The sequence below is a fragment of the Schistocerca gregaria genome, chromosome X, assembly GCF_023897955.1.
Source record: "Schistocerca gregaria isolate iqSchGreg1 chromosome X, iqSchGreg1.2, whole genome shotgun sequence".
NCBI classification, from domain to species: domain Eukaryota; kingdom Metazoa; phylum Arthropoda; class Insecta; order Orthoptera; family Acrididae; genus Schistocerca; species Schistocerca gregaria.
The window spans coordinates 568,933,972-568,949,374 of record NC_064931.1 but is presented as its reverse complement, the minus strand read 5'-3'; the positions used below and the strand labels follow the sequence as shown (position 1 = coordinate 568,949,374).

General features: G+C 35.8%; 1 protein-coding gene across 15 annotated transcripts in view; it reads right to left on the bottom strand.

Moving 5' to 3' along the window:
• LOC126299340 (catenin delta-2) overlaps positions 1-15,403 on the bottom strand; it is a 468,367-nt gene that overhangs the window by 161,236 nt on the left and 291,728 nt on the right. For 7 of the 15 annotated variants that reach the window (XM_049991174.1, XM_049991176.1, XM_049991183.1 and 4 more), the window contains exon 1: positions 6,524-7,118. The exons of 3 other annotated variants lie outside the window; for them this stretch is intronic. The gene's annotated coding sequence lies outside the window, so the exon portion shown is untranslated. Of the gene's footprint in view, positions 1-6,523; positions 7,137-15,403 lie in introns of those variants that run through there. 5 more of the 15 variants (XM_049991180.1, XM_049991186.1, XM_049991182.1 and 2 more) reach the window with 5 other exon arrangements.

Here is a 15,403-nt window from a genome sequence, read left to right as displayed (position 1 = left end):
ATCACAATGAATATTAAGGGCAACATTGTTTCTCAAGCAATCCTATAATGCAGATACTTATGAACATAGACAATATACAAGGTGTTCCACTTATCTTGACCACAGGAAATGACTTTTTATCCAATGCAAAATAAAAATATTACTAAGCAAATGAAGCAGAGGTAAAAACTTTAACAACCAATATCGCTAATTATAATGACTGGTTTCGACAAATCTAGTTGCCACCATTGGATCGGTAAGGTTGGTTGGTTGAGTGTTCCATTGATCAATCACATGGTACGGTAGCTGTTATGATGTGGAACGTGTCAAGTGCACAAGAAATGCACAGATGAAACAAATTTTTTTAATATACATAACAATACAGAGTTAAAGATTAATATTTAGATTATTTACCCCATTCCCTCAAATGCCACAAAATGCATATACTATATTTATAGATTTATTCATTCCTATTCAAGAATTCATCTATGGTATAGGAGTAGTCAAAGAGATACGATTTCAATTTATTTTTGAAGCTATTACTGCTATCTGTCAGACACGTTTTACCCCTTTCTGGCCAAAAATAGGTTGAGCAAAGGATAGTGGAAGTCTTTCTTTTTTCTGGTATTATAATCATGAATGTCACTGTTGTCTTTAGACTGGACCATGTTGTTGAGAAAATTTTTTATTAGTGAGTAGATGTTTTTGAGGCTGTTGTAAGAGTTCCCAATCTTTTAAAAACATGCCTACAGGATGTGTGACTATGAACCGCACACATTATTCTAACCACTTTCTTTTGAGCAGTGAATACTCTTTGTCTAAATGTTGAGTTACCCCAAAATATTAGTCCGTATGACATCAGAAAGTGAAAGTATGCAAAGTATGTTAGCTTATTAATTTCTATATCCTCAAAATTGCCAATTATTCTGATTGGAAAAGTTGCCGAACCTAGTCGCTTTAAGAGATCCAAAATATGAATTTTCTAATTAAGATTATCATCTATATGTACACCCAAACACTTGGTATGCTCTACCCTGTCTACTGACTTCTGTTGATATGTTATATTTATTGAAGGAACTGTACTTTTTGCAGCAGAAAATTGGATGTACTGTGTTTTTTCAAAGTTTAGAGCAAACCCATTAATGACTTTTCCAAAGAGCATATTTGTACCATTTTCAATTTGGCTTTCTTTTACAGGATTAATGATGATGATGCTTGTATCATCAGCAAACAGTGTCAGTTCAACTTCCTGTTTCAGACAGGAAGGGAGGTCATTCCCACATATCAGGAACAGAAGGGGACCCATGATTGAACCCTATGGAACACCTAATGTAATTTCACTCTAGTTATATGAAGTGGCAAAATTTATTTAAATCACTTGACCTATATAAGGAAAATTTTTGCTTACTGTTCTGTAGGTGTGGCTTAAACCACTCATATGCTATTCCATTTACACCATAGAATTGTAATTTCTGTAACATAATGTTACAGATCACAAATTACAAGCATAATCAGGTCTGATATATTTAGGTGGAGATCATACTTTCAAGAAATGGATGTATACAGCATAGTTTATGTATATGCAGATATCTCCACACAATATATTGTGTCAAGACACGACATTTCAGAAACACAAAGCAAGTAATACATCACCATGTCAGAAATAAAACAAGATTTGCATTAAACTTCATATGACATCATATGCAAATTGCACCAACTGCCCAAGGTCATAGTCACATAACAGACGAAAGCAGACAGAGAACAACAGGGCAAGGCAAAGATGTTACGAGCTACCGGCAGGTAGTACTGCTGGAGAAACACATTAGGTTACTCTGAGCTACCAGTAGCATGGCCAAGTCTTGCTCCTACTCCTCCCTCACCCTTCCTATTAGCTCATCCTGCCAGTGACAAAATCATTTTCCATTACCCACACCATTCAGATGAGAGCCAGCACCTACTGACCTCTACTTCCTCCACGCCCCATGATCTGTAAACTGCACTCAAAGTGACATGACCAAGCCATTTTCTTTTCCCCACTTCGTTCCTTGCCACGGCATAATTTGGAACCAACTTGTGCACACCCTAAGCGAACCCTGCTGTCTGTCACATTACCACTCGCACACCAGTCCACACTTCTACACAATATCTGGGGACAGCTGGCTTGGGCCTGTAGGCTGAATTTTCACCCACATTACTTAACACACCTTCCTGCAGGTCAATGCGAAATTTTGCAGGCAGCAAAGACGGGCATCTTTCATGTGGATTCTGTATTCTGAAACTGTGTGGTTGAAACTCTGATATTCTTACAGTGATTTTAAAATCAACAAAGCAGATTGATTGTTAAAAATACCCTTTAATTTATTGAGAGTGGAAGAGAAGCTGAAAATCAATCGGTCAGGTGCAAATCAACTATAAGTTTTCTTAATGTCTCAGTTTGATGGGAAGATGAACAAAACTTTCTGCAATACATGGTTCTGCAAAAAATCGGGGTTAACATTGAGTGAAGACAAACAAAACTTATTTTGCTCCAAATGTGTGTTATTTGGTGATGAAAAAATGTGGGCAACAGTCTACTGTAACCATCTAGATCATTTAAGAGACTGAATTACATTTAGAAATTGCTAGCAAATGCAAATTGTTTGACACCACTAATGTTGCTGCTGAGATTGATTTAGAATATAAAATGTCAATTAAAAACATAATTAGTTACAAAGAATATACACGTGTTAACCAGAATAATAGAGCGCTTAACATTTCGTGGACCTCATGAGTTTGCACTAAGGGGTCAGCTAACTGTTGCAATTTCTTAGACTTGTTAACTCTTCTATGAAATGACAGTAATCCAATTACCCTCCTCAATGCCACTACAAGAAGAATCAAATACCCTTGTAAACACAACATTTACCCTCCTCAATACCTCTACAAAAAACCGACCACTCAAACTTCCAAATGTATGTCACGCATTACACATAAGGAATTTTTAAACTATATTTATCAAGTTTACACTGAATAACTGATTGCACGCATTAAGGCTTCCACTTTTGTTTCTGTATAGGCAGATGAAACAACAGATATTACATGCATAAGTCATGTTTGTCATAATACCGTGGTAAATTAGCGGGAAGAAACCTGTTGAAAGATTCCTTTCCTTCACTATAAATAACAGAAATACAGGTTATATAACTACAATTCAGAACAAATTCATTATAAAGTTTACTGCCTTGTTATCTGAGCCCCACCAATGAAAATGAACACAAGTTGCTGCTAATAACCCACCTTATTATACCAGGCCCAATTCAGTTTGTAACTTGCGATTTATATGCTTCACAGCACTGATTGTGGCAACTTAGATTTGCCAAAACCGGACATCCCAAATAAAATTATAATTAGACAAGTTGGCCGTTGAAGCTTTTCTTCTACACCTGATATTACTCTAGACAGCCCTCAATATTTTAATGATATTAAGCATACATACGAAGCAAACAGCGTTGAGTTAAAAGAGGAATATAAGCCAACAGGATTACATTTTTTGTAACTTAGTTAATTATGAAAATATGATCATTAGTAGCACATCTTTTCTTTTAAAACAGCATCCTGTATTTTTTTTCATTCAGTAATCCATTTACCCTCCTCAATGACTACAAAAAGTATCAAATCTCCTTGTAAACAAACCATTCAATTTAATGAGCAACACAAATGAGCATTTTTATACCATTCTGTAATCCATTGTGGGTGCAAAAATGGGTGGAACATTTAAAAATGCTGAAACTGGTGATCACAGACAGTGGTACTGTGCAGTGCAGTGCCACCTGGTGAAATGGATTACACAGAAGCACAATATGTTTCTGCATGTTCTCTGGAGTGGTTGGAACATCCCAATAGATGATGTCTTTTATGCATCCGCAGCAGAAAAAGTCTAGAGGATTGAAGTCAGGAGACTGATCAGGCCTCCACAGCCAATCCACCTGGCTTGATGTCTTCAGGTCAGAACACTATGTGCACGCAAGGCATTATGCAGTGGACATCCATCATTTTCATACCACATAAGCATTTTGGCACTTAGCAGAATTTTATCCACAAGACGAGGATGAATTCATGGGAGAAGGTTGGAATATACCCTGCAATTTGGTTTACCACTGGTGAGATAATAGTCACTAATTGCAGTAAAAAACATCCTATACCAGGCACTAACTCTCCGTGGACACTGATGTTCAACCTGTGTAAGCCACTGGGGGCTTTTGCTAGACTAATAATACATGTCCTTTCTATTTACCTATTCTTTGTGTGGCAAAGAACATTCAACAAAGTTCTTGTTGGCAAATATTTGCTGCTGTGTCCACTGACTTGACTGTACACCATTCCCATGCTACTTTTGGTGAAAGTATGTACAATAAGGATAGAACTGGTGATGTGTTAGAATGTGACATAGACTTGGTTTAGGAATGCCAATCTCCTGTTTAACCTGTCATGCACTCTTGTATGGACTCATTGCAACTGAAGCAAGGTTAACAGCTACAGTGGCTTTGCCTGTGCGAGTTATACAATTATTGTGTTGCCCTGGGTTCAAATGTTCCATTTCCTAAACCATCACAAGACAAGTAAACACTTGTCAGGAAGGTGGGTTCTTGTCAGGAAGTTTCTCTGCCCGAATAGCATTATGCCTCTTCACAACAAAATAATAGTACTGATTATGCAGTTCTTAAATAAGTGATGTCTTCACTGTACACAACATACCATTTAAAAGTATCACAGTTGTGTACTACATGCAATCTTATTGTAAATAAGAAATCTTATTGTAAATAAGAAAACATTACAGTAATTACCGCTCTGGTCTTTGTATACGAGTAGCATTTCTACCATCTCATCTTGGTGTACATTGTGCACACACAAATCTTCAACAAGTGACAGTTGACTAAGTGACTGGACTGCATTTTATATGTATTAATATTTGTCAAATGGCAATTACAGCAAGTGAAGCGGTGTACCAGTACAGGAGAGTCAAAGTAAATTTTGTGATACTTTTTAATAATACGTTAATGTGAATGGCACACTGATATGTTTTCGAATACGTCTTGGGAAGAGGTAGTGGGTTACAGAATGAAAAATTTTTAAAAATGAAACATAATGCTGTTTGTACTTATATGTTTGTTACAAACATCATTGCAAGAAAGTCAATCATGTTGGTCGATGTCCTCCTGGTAGCTGAACATCATCTGCAGGATTTTTTTACATTTTTTAAATTTTGTTTCCATACAAAAAGTTATTGGGAATGGTTAAGATATATCAGACATCCTGTACATGTTGGGTACCTCGTGACACAAAGGTCTGTGCAGCAAACTATTTTTATTTTTATTTTGATTGAACAGTTATTGTCATTCACAACTATTTCTATTCATTTCCTTGTGAGTGGTTTGGAACAGTTGGAAGAACATAATTAAAAATGGAACCACAATAACACATGAGAATAGATTATTATTATTTTTTATTCTGGGATCATTACTTTTCAATCATTACGTGTGAAAAATACAGACTGCAGTTTTTTTAACTGTGCTGGGTAAATATTAGTTCCAAATGAAAATATTGTATTTCTTTTAGTTCAAGATTTATGCAGCAACAGCAGCCAGTCTTCTTTTGACATCAGCATTCAGTAGCCTGGGTTTGCTCCACATTACAAGTCTGACATTACCATAAGCATATCCACTCTTATTTTTATTAGAGGTGATATCGACCAATTAGGTCCACACAATAATCTATTTGTTACAATAATGCATTTCTGAATCTAGATTTTTGGCTTCCGAATGAGGAAACTAAAGTAAGCATACAAGTTCTAAAGACGTATTTCATACAAATAAGCTTTACTGGTTATGTTCTGTTGCCAAAGGACAGTAAAAATAATGTTCGTCAAACGTTGCTAACAACAAGAGTAACTAACGTGTACACATTTCTTGTTTTGTTTACAGTAGTGATTACACAGTAACAGAGATTCAGAAAAGAATTTTTACGAGACAGTCTGGAAAGACTTTTCAAATTCCAAACATGCAGTTCCTACAAAAATTCTCTGCACTGGAGAACTTGCACCAGTTATTTCGTTCACTCGAGAACTTCACTTACATTACGAAATCTACAGATTCCACATCATTAGTCGGTGTCCCCTTACATATACATTTACCAAAACAAATAATTAGGCCTATTGCACGTTTTACATAACATATAACAATACTTTACAACGTGCAGATACGACTTAATACTTCGATGTCTGTGGTGTAAAATGCATTCCACACAATAAATAACAATTTAATTACCAGTATACGAACCTCAATCAATTTAGAATGTTATTGTTTTTTGTTTTTTTTTCTTACCCCATTCCTAGCTCTTCTACACACAATTCCCGAAAACATAACCTCGTTATCAGGACATTTAAATTCATAAACAAACAAGAAAACACTCTTCGTTCCGTAGTGTAAAGCATATCCGAGGAGCAAAACATCACTTTTTCAACACTTAAATGACAACGGAAACGAACTGTCAAAATAATTAAGCTTACCATTTATCACGGTCATTCTTCTCCCAAATTCGAGCTCTTCATGTTAGCTTCATTACGTCACAGAAATTCACGAAATACACTTCTTCGAATAAAAACACAACAACATGGCATTTCTGTCATTAAATGCTACAAAAACAACAAATAACCTCACAATCATGAGCACAGTTACGAGATGCAATCTCACTGCACCTTCCCGTTGCGTGGTTTATTTATTTATAAGAGCTTCATTCGGTCGAGACTGTAGTCCCAGTATCCACAAATGAACGTCGCCATACATCAGAAAAATTAAGTCTTACTTTAACAATACTTCCACCAGAAAACCAGTAACCTTAAGTAGTAAAGAATATCCCCGCAATATCCATTACGTCAGCAGGCAGCTTCGCCCTTTCCTTCCCGTCCGTGCTACCACAGTATTGTAAAACACAGCAGGCGTAAAATCAAAGAGCAATGTTTGGTTTCTGTTATCGCGCAAGTTTTATGAGTCATAAAAATTTCCATAGTTTTTCTATGATGATTCCGCTGGAAGTGCTAGCTTTCTAAATCCGAATAATCGTTCCACACCCAATGTACAAACGATGATACACCTCTGCCTTGCAGAGAGTATCTTCCATTTGAAATACATGAGCAATTAGGTTACGTTTTTAAAAGTCCAAGGAAAATTACACTAATATGGAGTAGTTAAATGTATCCTGGTGGTCATAAGTAAATTCTAAATTAAACGGCAGAACTCAAAATAGCATGAAGATTATTTTAAATTTCGGTATTTGAACGCCAGGATTGGAATCCAAGACAAAGTTGCAATTATTGCAATCTTTAAACAGTAATATGTAGAGTCAATTATTTTCTTCCAGTACGACGGAAGATTATTTTCATATGATTATGTATTAAAGTGATGTATTGTAAAAACATGGCATTTTCTGTGATAAAGTCAAGCTCAAGTGAATTTTTGAGAACAGGTTACGCCGTGTACAACGTTCAGTAAAATCTAAGTTTGGTACCAATTGTAGCGAACGCAACGTTGTGAGATGTAATTTGATGGCATACTAATCATTTAATATAATGGACTAGTATACATGCAAAAGCACAGAATGAAACTGAGTTTCGTTCATTAATTTCCCATGATATCTAAAAGAACTTGGTTCCCAGTTCAGCAGAGAAGTATATGATGAACTTGGACTATAGAAAATAATGTTTGACATAATGACTCTTTGTTACATGAGCTAGAATTTAATGTATGTCGTTAACATCTCTTATTGCATCACATAAACAAATGCTAGTATCCACCGAACAAATACGGTCACGGGGTCACTGTAGAGAATAACTATTCACTGTAACAAAGTTTCTTTCCATTTTGTTGCGGCATATGTTAGTTTAGGATGGGATTGTCGGGTTCAGCGAATGCTGTCATGGCATATCTCACACCAATCATTAGAAATATCTTCAATACAGTAATATGAATATGCCCTTCTCTACATTACATCGGTAGAAGTAATGTTTACAGTAACATCTTTAAAACCAAGAAGTGTGCTTTAAGTTACATAGCACGTTAAGTAATTATATCTGTGTAACAACTCATTTATCACTGGAACATTTCCCGAATGGCTGAAATGTGCTGACATTAATCATGTTCTGAGAAAGGGTATAACGGAATACCGTTAAGTTTGCACCCAGTTTCATTTTTGGCAGCATTCTAAAAAATTTTGGAAAAGGTAATATACTTCTGAGTGCAGGTTTTCTCGGCGTACTCCAATTACAAAATATTTTCGGGTGATCAGCCGAGTGGTGGCGTCGCCACATCGTTTGAATGAGTTTCGTAACTATTATCTTCAGGCGAAGATGATGGGTACGAAACTCATTCAGACACTGCGACAAGGCGATGCCATCACTCGGCTGATAACCCGAGAAGATTGTATCAAGGTAATATACAACCATCTTACAGAAAATAACATATTGTCAGAGTCACAGTTCACATGTCTAAAGGGTTCTGATATTAAGAATGCTATTTATACAAAAAGCCAGAATGTGCTTAATTCATTAGACAGTAAACTACAGGCGACTGGTATATTCCATGAACTACCAGACTAATTTTAAATAAATTAGAACCTTACAGTGTACTAGGAAACGCTGCAGAATGGTTCAAATGCTAAATCTCTGACAGGCAACAAGGGTGTCTTATGGAAGGAGACATATATTACGTGAAGAGGCACAATCAGACTGGGAACTAATTACATGTGGTGTCCCATAAGGTTCCGTCTCAGGGCCTTATTTTTTCTTGTTTCTATGACTGACCTGCCATTTGAAACATCAGAGGCCAGGCTTGTTGTGGTAGCATGTGATACAAACACTGCAATAAATAAAAAAATCAACTATTTCTTGGAGAGGTCATTTAATAGAATTTGCATGGGCATTAATAAAATGTTTCTAGGCAATTCTTTGTCACCAAACTTTAAAAAAATACACTATATGCAGCTTAGAAGTTGTAAGAAGTTTCTTGCCAGTATATAGGTGAAATATGAGGCCAAACAGACAGAAGAAGTTGACAGTATTACAGTCTTTGGCTTTAAGCTCGATAATGAATTAAATTGGGAGGTGATCACTACAGAACTGCTGAAGCATCTAAAAAAATGTCTATTGCAGTGCAAATGATGTCAGACATAGGTGATATAAAAATAACAAAGATAGCATACTAGGTTTACTTCCATTCCATAATGTCATAAGGGATTATTGTTTGGGAAACTTGTCAAGCCGCATTAACGTTTATTGGGTCCAACAACGTGTAATAAGAATAATTTTTGTTGTGAACTAAAGGACATCTGGTAGAGGCCTGTTCAGAGAACTGAGTATACTAATTACTGCTGCCCAAACTGTTTTCTCATATTCCTTAATGAAATTCGTAGTTAAAATGGATATATCTTTCAAACCACCAGCTCAGTTCATGGAAGCAGTGCTGGGAATGAGTATATTCTTTCAAAGGATTTAAAATCACTTTCTTTGGTCCAGAAAGGTGTCCATTCTCCAGGAACACACATTTTCAATAACTTGCTAGCAGATATAAAAAGTTTAACTACAATTAGAGTTGATTTTAAACAAAACCTAAGGGATTTGTTGGTGGCCAACTTATTCTGCTCCACTGACAATTTCCTTAGTAGAAGCAAATGATATGATTACATTACTAATAATACAAAGTAACATTAGTATTACAGTCTGACATCTGTACAAATTTAGTGGAGTAATACAGAGATTGTAAATAAGTCTTGTAGAATACATTTTCTATTTGATTATGCATGGTTACAATAGTGTAAGAGTTATCATATACACCTCAGTGTATTGTACATTTATGTATTTTGTGACAAGTATGCTATTACTTTTTAAATGAAAATGTTCAGTACTTTATCAATCTTCAGCAACTGTAGTTGTATGTATTGAAATAATCAGCAACCAGTTGCACAAAGGAAATTTTATTTCCTTAACCAGTGTCAGGCATATACTGCCCTTCTTCAGAAGACTACACAGAAAAATATATCACAAAAAGTAGAAGGTAGATAAGAATTTAAAATTTTAGAATGAAAAGTTTAAAATTTTTTAAACTTTAATGTTTAAAAATCGTACATACTTATAACTACCACATTATTTCTGAATGTTAAAAATAAGATGCATGCAGCATATTGTGGTGGTCCTAAAATACAAAAACTGCATTTAATACAACAATGAAGCTATTAATTAAAAAGAGCTTGTAAAAGTTTAATTGTGGGCCAGAGTGCCTTTACAAAAATGGTTTAAGGAAGCCAGACAACAAGAACAGACATCATGATAGAACTGGAGCTAATCAGCTAATGAGAGGTTGTAAAGTTTTTTCACAAACTGTACCTGTGACACACACATATCACTTGTTGTTTTACTGTAATAAAATTGTGTAGCCACTTGCTTTCCTCTATAGTCACTTTCTGACACTTAATATTATCCAATTATCGAGAAATGTGTCTCCATTTACTGCAGTTACAGTTTCCAGTCCCATGATAAGCTTTGCACTTTGATTTTGGTGACAGGTTCCCTGATAGCAAGCTACTGCCCTTACTATGGCTATCTGGAGATTATTTTCCAAATTTCCCACCCATAGTGCCAGTTGCCATTTGTATTAACTTATTTTATTTGTCATTAGGTTTTTATTTTTCACTTATTATGATGCTTATGCACAATTACATTTTCGTTTATGCTTTGTAACAACTATAATTGTGTAATGTTTTGCTTCATTATTTTATTGCATTTTTACCCCCAGCCTGAGACCAATCTCAAGATATGCATGTCATTAGCTGATTAACTGCAGTTCTGGCATGGTGTTTGCACTTGCTGTTTTACTTCCTTATACTGTTTTTGTACAGGCACTACGAACTACATGTAAGCATTGCATTTATGGATTCATTATTGCATTATTTTAGGACCACAGCAATGCACTGCAAGTATCTTTTTTGACACTCGTAAATAATGCCATAGTTATAAATATGTTCCCTTTTTTATGCCTAAATTTTTAAAATTTTTAAACTTTTCAATCTGAAATTTTAATATTGCTATCTAAGTTTTACTTATTTGTGGTATACTTGTATGTACAGCCTTCTGAAGAAGTGTACTTGGTGACTGAAACCAGTGAAGGAAATAAAAATGCTTTTGTGGATCTAGTTACTGATTGTATTATTATGTTATTTCACATCCATGGGGACTATTTCACTTGGGGTCTCTGGAAAATAAACTAAAAAAGGACCACTGTAGACGAAATGGCAAAAAAATCGGACCGTTTGGCAATAGCAGCAGATAAATCGGACCAGGGCATGATATCAGAGAGAGGAAGAATGTAATTAATTCAGGAACTGCGAGATATCTGACGTTCAGTTTGTATTAACCTATACCCCATGTGTTAATGGTTGGTTGCAAGCCGGCTGGCAGACGATGTCCCAGATCGCTACGGCACAGATTATGGACCTGACTGAGTTTTCAGATCACAGTGGCAGTACCTGCATACCAATACATACGTGGCACAGAGGCTATAAAACTTTAAGCTTTTTTCTAAACTCGCTTATTTTTGTCTTTTGAAATTGTAAATTATAACTCTGAAAGTTTCTGAGTTAAGATTAAATCCACATAATTACTTTCCAGGAGCATGTGGTCTCATGTATTTAAGGGAAGTGCTACTATGTTTGTTTCTCATGGTATTATGGTTAAAAGTGTGTACTGGTGATCAGTAGGTGAAGAGTTCAAATCTTGGTTGATTTTTTGACGTTTTAATAAAAATCGATCTTACTAGAAACAAAAAATGGCGATAATCCTGACAATGTTGATCAAAATTAAGAAATCAAATGCGAGAGTAACGAAATAGCTGCCCTATTGTGTATCAGCGTCACTGTGATTCAAGTATTTTTCTTCACTTTGCTAAAGTTGTGAAAGATATGGCATCTTACGTCAGAGAAAATATCTAAACACAAAAGCAATTTATGGGAAGCTAGTCATAAAAGATAGAGCAGAACATGAAATTATTGGCAGTTTAGTGTAAGACATGTTATAAATTAGTATGCTTACACCTAATAATTATATTCCCTAAGTGTCTATAAGCAGTGATAACATTTCCTCTAGACATTAACGACAGAATACTTCGGCAGTAGAGGATGAGTAAGGATGTAATGTGCACTTGGGCACCTATTTACATCCATGAAAGGTATCTTTAATGAGCAGTATCAGGTTAGTAACACAATGTTAACAAAACACATACTTATCAGAAAATATTAACTGACTTATGAAAATAAATTAAACATACAATTCATAGCTTTACAGAGGCGTCTGACCAGAAGAAGGATGAAAACATGAAAACATATGATTCACTGTATTTTCGAGTCCCTGGTCGTCTTATGCAAAATGTTGCATCATATTGCACTATAAAATACCTACAAATCTCATCCATCACATGTGCCGATCTATTATTTCACTTTCCACTCCTATCAAAATGCACGTGTAAGTTCCAATGCAGCTTCACAAAGCATTCTATGCCAAAAAAAACCTCCAATTTCTTCATGGAGTTCATAATATTATTCAGGTTTTAATAATACACCATATATATCACAGAAGAATTCTTTGACACTGTGTATTGCCTGGATGTGCCTGCAGTTATTTACAAACAAATTAACAGCAGACTAACTGCGAATAAATGGAAAAACGAGAAGGGGAATATGAGGGAGAAGATGGTGATATGAGCTACGAACATGTGTTGAACCATCAAGGCAACAACAGCATGGGAAACAGAGCAGTGGATGAAGAGGAGTGTGGGCTTTGAACAATAGAAGAAACTAACTGCTAGTAGTAAAAACAACAAATAAACATAGACAAACAAAAGACTACACCAATGGATGTCATTTCTCATACCCAGGTTCAAATCAAACCACTGACCTCTAGTTAATACAATATGCTCATGGTGCTGATTGAGGATGGATGACTGTAAGTGAGGTACTGTCAAAGGGGTTTATGACTTATGTCAGATGTATCATATTGATCTGGTGTTGGTGGAACTCTCTTGTCATGCTCGTGATGTCGAAGGCATTTAAAGCAATTTTCTTTCATCACACCACCTGTCTTCCATTGTGAGACAAGCTGCAACTGCATGGGATTCAGAAAATCCCTGCAGTATGAAGATAAAGCGATTAGCTATTCACATGTGTCACATATCTCGCACATTTATGAGTGTTTGGTATCCTGTATCCACCCAACACTGATTAAGTGGCAGTAACACTTACTGTCAAAGCTATTCAAATTCACATCAAAGATGCCTATGGTTACTGAAGTTGCCTGAGTATTAGGAACTGTGGATTAACACTTACAGTGTTGGTCTTATACGTAGCTGCCATTACTGTGGACTGGCTAAAATATGCGGTTTCTTGGAAGTTATAAGTCGTGTGCACAAATATGTAGTTGAATATCAAAACTTTGTTTAGGGTTATTGAACTTTCTACTTTAAACATACAAATTTGGGTATTGCAGGTTTCAAATCTATATCCATAGATGAAATTTCAATTTAATAAAAATTATTGCAGAAAAAATGAAAAGGTGTTCTCATATTCAAATATATACCTTGGTAAGCAAACAAATGATCTTTCTTTTTAATTTTTTTACACATTGTTTAAATCTAAAAAAACAAGAACAAATTAAAATTTTGAGTTAATATTGGAGTACAGGGTGATTCAAATTAAACATGGAGAGATACATAGTCCATCATTACACTCACTGGAATCATATCCTGGGGCTGAATTCCTTATTTATCTACAGGGATGTCCCTTATAATGACAGAATCTCTGAAGGTAATAGGATATATATGTCATCTGAATTGTCGTGAAGTATTTCACAGTCATCAGCTGCAGACTCGTCACCGACTTCATAAATCATTGGCTCCTTCACTGATGATTTTGATCATAAAATCAACACACACCACACAAATAGAGATAACCTAAACGTCAGCTAACGCCTACAAGAGGAGACACTATAACAAAGGTTTCAAAAACGAATTTTTCCAGTGATACTGCTACTAACAGCTAGCAGAATCTATAAAGCCTTCATACATGACAGACGTTCGCAGGAGTCGTGTATTTACGTTCGACACTGCGTATGTAACTGGTGAGATGTAATATTATGTCCATAGAACATTACCATTTTCCGCAAGCGCTGTAACATTACATCAGCTGCACGCTAAGTCTTAAATATCATCTCATGTGATGGTTGGAATCTTAGAATCTCAAGTGATTACTCTTAAACTCGGGCTCTGGACCCAATGTGTATGTGGTATTCAGGATGAATCACCAAAGTTTGACATGAATCACATATATGCCAACTGTACCTCCCATTAACAGTACACGATTCTTTTTCTTTTTGTTTACAAATTTGGGGTTGGATATATACATGTTACAGTAGTTCATAGTCTGGAAACTAGCATTCAACAATTACATGAAACAGTTATTCATTGTGTTTCATTGTTATCATTGTTTCTCATAAAGTACACAAAAGACAACGCAAACACTGTAAGAAAATTACCATGCGTTGGACCAAATTGGAACTGAATACCTTTGACTTACAGCCTAAGTTCCAACTGCAACAGGTCAGTGAGACAGATTTTATGTGGAGTGCATCTGTATATGGAACTGAAACATGGATGATAAAGAGTGTAGGTAAAAACAGAATAACGGCTTTCGAAACGTGATGATACAGAAAAATGCTGAAGTTTAGATGGGCCTATCATGTAACTAATGAGGAAATATTAAACAGCACAGGGGAGACAAGAGATTTGTGGCGCAACTTGAACAAAAGAAGGGATTCGTTGATAGGACACCAATTTAGTATTTGAGGGAAGTATTGGGGGTAAAAATCGTAGAAGGAGACTATAAGATGAATACAGTAAGCAGATTCAAAAAGATGTAGATTACATTAGTTATTCAGAGATGAAGAGGCTTGCACAAGACAGAGATACATGGAGAGCTGCATCAAACCAATATTTGGACTGAAGTCCACAACAACATATGAGCTTTAAATAAAGTATCCTCATAAATTTTCAGACATTAAATAACAAAATAAATCTGGGATGTATTTTTTGTGACCTATATAAGGCAGTTGACTGTGTGAACTACAACGTCCTCCAAGATAAAACTGGACTCGCATTCGGGAGGACGGCGGTTCAATCCCTTGTCCGGCTATCCTGATTTAGGTTTTCCATGATTTCCCTAGATCACTTCAGGCAAATGCCAGGATGGTTCCTTTGAAAGGTCACGGCCGATTTCCTTTCCCATCCTTCCCTAATTTGAGCTTGTGCTCCATCTCTAATGACCTCGTTGTCGACGGGACGTTAAACACTAACTT